This window comes from Suricata suricatta, chromosome 15, assembly GCF_006229205.1.
Source record: "Suricata suricatta isolate VVHF042 chromosome 15, meerkat_22Aug2017_6uvM2_HiC, whole genome shotgun sequence".
Classification (NCBI taxonomy): Eukaryota; Metazoa; Chordata; class Mammalia; order Carnivora; family Herpestidae; genus Suricata; species Suricata suricatta.
In genome coordinates, this window is record NC_043714.1 from 1,076,657 (window position 1) to 1,082,647 (window position 5,991).

Sequence of the window (5,991 nt, forward strand, 5' to 3'; positions counted from 1 at the left end):
CATGCTTGTAGTGGTATCTCTGGTACCTTGTGTTCCTTGCAACATTTCTCTCATAGAGTCCCCCTTAGGGTTTCTTGTAGGGCTGTTTTAGTGGTGATGAATTCCTTCAGTTTCTGTTTGTTTGGGAAAACCTTTATCTTTCCTTCTATTCTGAATGACAGGCTTGCTGGATAAAGGATTCTTGGCTGCATATTTTTCATATTCATCACATTGGAGATTTCCTACCATTTCTTTCTTGCCTGCCAAATTTCAGTAGATAAGTCTGCTACTACCCTTATGTGTCTACCTTTATATGTTAGGGCCCTTTTACCCCTAGCTGCTTTCAGAATTCTCTCTTTGTCCTTGTATTTTGCCACTTTCACTATGATATGTTGTGCCAAAGATTGATTCAAGTTGCATCTGAGAGGAGTTCTCTTGGATTTCAATGTCTGTTTCCTTCCCCAGGCTGGGGAAGTTCTCAGCTATAATTTGTTCCAGTACCCCTTCAGCCCCTTTCTCTCTCTCTTCTTCTGGAATTCCCATGATATGGATGTTGTTCTGTTTGTTTGCATCACTCAGTTCTCAAATTCTTCTTCATGCTCCTGGATCTTTTTCTCTTTTTCTTGGTTTCCTCTTTTTCTATAGTTTTATCTTCTAATTCATCTATTCTCCTCTCTGACTCTTCAATCTGTGCAGTGGCCACCTCCATTTTATTTTGCACCTCATTTGTAGCATTTTAAAATTCAGAATAACTATTTTTAAGATCCATGATCTTTGTTGCAATGGAGTCTCTGTTGTCTTCTATGCCTTTTTCAAGCCTAGCAATTAATTTTATGACTATTATTCTAAAATTTTTTGTCAGTTATGTTGCTATATCTGTTTTGATAAATTCTTTAGCTGTCACTTCTTTCTGGAATTTCTTTTGAGGAGAGTTCTTCCGTTCCATCATTTTGGCTAGCTTTCTGTGTATTGTAAGTTTTAAAAGCTTGTTATGTTCTCTGCACCTGTGAATACTGCTATATTAAAGGATGCTCATACACTGTCCAGGGCCTGGTCATTCAGGAAGTGTTTTTTGAAGTGTGTCCTTTGGTTTCTCTTGTTGTGACTTTGGTTATTTTATTTCCCTACTCGTAATGATGTTTGGACTCTCCACCATGTGTACTTTGGTTTGTTCCTTGAAGTAGCCCTGGAAAGGAAAACAGACAGACAGGCAACGAGAACATGCAAATGCACAAACAAATCAAACAAATAAGCAAACCAATAAAAATTTAAAAAACCCCAAAAAACAAAAAACTAAAGATAGTCTAAAAGCATAAAACCAGAAATCCCTGCTACAAATAAAGAGCAGGGTGGAGGCAGTGCTGATGGAAGAGCATGTGCAAAGAGAGACATAGTAGGCAAGGGGAGAAAGAGAAAATGAACATTGCCAGGCAGAGAGACTAAAAGGCTTAATTCAGAGAGAGAAAAAGGAGAATACAGAAGGAGGTGAGGAGAAAGAAATGAAGATAATGTTACCCAGAGAAATTATATAGTCTGATTATTCCACAGAGAGAGAAAGGAAAGTAAAAAAGGAAGGAAGTGTAGAACATGCATCAAGACGATGGATTAAATATGTCTGTTTCAGCAAACCTATAACCAGAATAGCCAGCCTAGAGCAGGGGAGAGATAAGAATGAGAAAAGGGAGACTATAGTTGAGTAGCAAGAATTGACCTAATCATGGCAATACAGCAGCGCTGGCCTTAGGGGAGGGGGCTGTCTGTTTCCGAAGCATCTATCCAGCTCCCTTAAAAAAGCAGCTCCCCAGCGCAGGTGGGCGTGGTTTCGTGTAGGCAGTCCACCTCCAGGTGGGTCCTGTGGGCAGATACCTGAGGCCCCACCTTGGTGGTGGTGGGGAGAAAAATGGCGACTCCCCACTCCCTTCTCCTCAGACCAGGTGTCCCAAATTACTTATTTGGATCTGTCCTTCCTATGCCACGGGCACAGATGAGGTGAGCTGTTTCCGAGGCCCCATGTCTAGCCTTGTTCCAAGTTCTCACTCCATGTGCATTAATGATGCCACTGACATGTAATCCCAAGAGCCACAGCACTTCAGGGCAGGGGACTGGTTCCTTCTGACGCTGACTGTGCCCTTGAGGTACCACCAAACCCAGAGAGAACTCCCTTGTTTCCCCGGCATGAGACCAGGGCAACGAGTCCAAAGAGAGCCCGGTAGTTAGAGATGGGATCTTTCTCTGAGAGGCCTGTGGTTAGAGGTGGGATGATAAGATCCCTCTTCATCCTGGCCGGAGGTTAGTCTCTTGTCTGGATACAGTCCTACATTCCTCAGCCACTCATTCTCTTCCTCTTGTCTCTCCACAGAAAGGGACCCCTCCTCCCCACACCTCCACGTCCTGGCCTGTTTTATCTCCCCCAGTTCGCAGTCACACACCTTTGAGGCTGTCTGTCTTCCTAGAGACTCTGTCTCCTTTCCTCCCAGACTATTGGGGTTCAGAATACATTGGCTTCAGTCCTTCTCTGAGATGCAGGCGGGAAGTATGGAGCCTCCTACTTCTCTGCCTTGTTTTCTCTTTCCCTTTTCAGAATTGTGAATATCTTCTCCCATTCAGTTGATTGCTTTTTTATTTTGTTGATGATTTCCTTTGTTGTGCAAAAGCTTTTTAGTTGGGTGTAGTCCTGTTTATATATATGTTTTTGTTTTTGCCCTTGCCTGAGGAGAGAAATCCAAAAATATTGCTGAGCTGAATGTCCGTGAGTTTACTGCATACATTTTCCTTTGAATTTTATGATTTTAGGGCTTACATTTAGGTCTTTAATCCATTTTGAGTGTTTTTTCTTTGTTTGTTTTGTTGTTGTTTTTTGGTATATAGTGTAAGATAATGGTTCAGTTTTATTCTTTTCATGTAATAGTCCAATTTTCCTAGCACCATTGGCTGAAGACTAACACCGTTGGCTGAATAAATTGTTTTTTCCCCTTTGTATATTCTGGCCTGTTTTGGTAATAGATTACTTGACCAGATAAGTGTGGATTAATTTCTGGGCTCTCTTTACTGTTCCATCTATGTGGATCTGTGTGTCTGATTTTGTGGCAGTACCGTATGATTTTGATTATTATAACTTTATAGTATAGTTTGAAATATGGAGCATGATACCTCCAACTTTGGTTTCCATTCTCAAGATTGCTTTGACTCTTGGGGTCTTTTGTGATTCCATACACATTATAGAATTATTTTTTCAGTTCTATGTAGATTTAGTAGTATGGACATTTTAACAATATCAATTCTTTTAATTCATGAGCACAATAACTTTCCAGATATATGAATATGGTATTATGGTATAAATATATATAAAGTACATCTTTTTTAAATATACTCTTTTCAAAATTATTATAAATGGGATTATTTTCTTCTTCTTGATGCTATTATAAATGGGATGGTTTTCTTAATTTTTCTTTCTCATAGTTTGTTGTTAGTGTATAGAAATGTAACAGATTTATGTATATTAATTTTTATCCTGAAACTCTACTGAATTCACTTACAAGTCCTAATAGGTTTTTTGGTGAATGTTTGTTACTTTATGGAGGTTGTATGTTTTTGAGAATTTATCCATTTCTTCTAGGTAATATCATGCATTAATGTATAATTGTTTGTAGTAGTCTCTTATAATCCCTTGTATTTCTGTGGTATTGATCATAACTTCTTTTAGTTCTGATTTTATTTACTGGGCTCTCTCTATTTTTCTTGATGAGTCTGGCTACAGGTTTATCAATTTTGTTTATCTTTTCAAAGAACCAATTCTTAGCTTAATTGATAGTTCCTACTATGATTTTTAGCTTACAATTCATTCATTTTCACGCTGATTTTTTTTTTTTTATTATTTCCTTCCTTCTACTAACTTTGGACTACCTTTGTTCTACTTCTAGCTCCTTGAGGTGCAAAGTTAGATTATTTATTTGAAACTTTTCTTGCTTCTTGAGGTAGGCAGTATCATTATAAACTTTCCTCTTAGAACTGTTTTTGCTGTGTCCCATAGATTTGGGAAATTTAATTTCCATTTTCATTTGTCTCAAGGTATTTTTAACTTTCCTTTTTGGTCTCTTTGTTGACCCTTTGATTACTTAGCCTGCTGTTTAGCCTATACACCTGTGTGTGTGGTTTTTTTCTAGTTTATTGTTGTTGTTCCAATTGATTTCTAGTTTCATGTCATTGTGGTCAGAAAAGAGGCTTGATATGAATCACTCATCATCCCAACCCAAGATCTTGGTTGTGTCTCTAATCAAATCTTTGTGATTGTCCAAGCTGTCTTCTTTGTTCTGTGTGGCTCCCTGTATTTGAGAGTGTTCAAACCTATAAGTGTCCCCAAAGGGAAGATTCCATTCAGCACCTAGATGCAAGCAGGTTGGAAATTAGACTTTTAGGCAGCAGCTAGAAGAGTAGGGAGCAACTGGGTGATGGGTGTTTTGGGCTGCTCCCTCTGCGTTTAGCCTGCATGCATAGCTGTGGGAAGGGGAAGGTGCTCACCCTGCACCCATTAATAACTGCCTCTTTGGCTATTACTTTTTGTGGAATTCATGAATGAAAGCCCCACTGGCTGTCAGAACCAGGATATCAGAAACTCATCTTTGGGGAAGTAGCTGCAAAAGCTGGGGTGTCATACATGGATACAAGCTCTTTCTAGGGAGATATTGGCATCTTGGAGCAGGCTGGGTGGAGAAGGCATCTCCCAGCTTCCCTGGTCTCTGGGGAGGATGGTGGTAGTCAGCCCCTACATATACACACGGCTAGAAGCTTGACTCAGGGACACCTGGGTGGCTCAGTTGGCTAAGCATCTGACTTCAGCTTAGGTCATGATCTCACAGTCCATGAGTTTGAGCCCCATGTCAGGCTCTATGTTGACAGCTCAGAGCCTGGAGCCTCCTTCTGATTCTGTGTCTTCCTCTCTCTCTGCCCCTCCCTCAATCACTCTCTGTCTCTGTCTCTCAAAATAAAATAAAGACAAAAAAAAAAAGAAGCTTGACTTAGGCATCAGCTTTTAAAATATGCAGATGGGGGCACCTGGGTGGCTCAGTCGGTTGAGCGTCCGGCTTTGGCTCAGGTAATGATCTCACAATTTGTGAGTTCGAGCCCCATGGCAGGCTCTGTGCTGACAGCTAGCTCAGAGCCTGGAGCCTTACTTCAGATTCTGTGTGTCCTCTCTCTCTGACTCCCCTGCTCATGCTGTCTCTCTCTTTCTCTCAAAAATAAATCTAAAAAACATTAAAAAATTAAAATATGCAGATTTCCCTTAAAGGGAAATACTGAGGATGTGGGGATTTCTATCTACACCCCCTGCACTGAGTCCTGAGGATAGAGCTGTGACAAGTGCTCACCCATCAATAACCCTTCTCTGTTCACCACAGTCTTGGTAATGCAACCTCACTGATTTCACAGCACAGTGTTTTTGGGGGCTCACCCCTGGGATGAGTCTTAAAAGCTAGGGTGTTAAGTGTTAGGTCCAAACCCTTCCCTCCTCGGGGAGAAGCTGGGAGTTGGGGGTTCTTTTCTGACTTCATGGTACTGTGTTGGGGGTAAGATTGATGGAGAGAGTGTGTTGCAGCCTTTTGCTCAGGTAGTTTCTGAATTTTTTTTCACCAGAAATTATTCCATGTGTAGCTGAGCATTCAGTAGATTTGTGGGAAGGGAGTTTAGGAGCCTTCTATGCTGTTATCTGGGTTGAGTCCTTAAAATTAAAAGTAACTTTCTCCTTCAAAGAGTTCACCTCTAAAGCTATTGCTGAAGGATTAAATGGCCAGCTGTAAGAACACTGGTGCTGGGTGTGGAGTGCAATGGTTCAGGCTGGGGCCTTTGGCCAGCCTGTGTGGGGCCACATCCTGGTTCTTCCACCTGGTCCTTGGGGGACTTTGGGAAAATTACTTTCCGTGCTTTCCCCTGTAAAATGGGGATAATGACAATACGTCTTTTTTTTTTTTTTTTAAAGCAGAATAGAACCTGGCACATAATAACGGCTATAGAAGT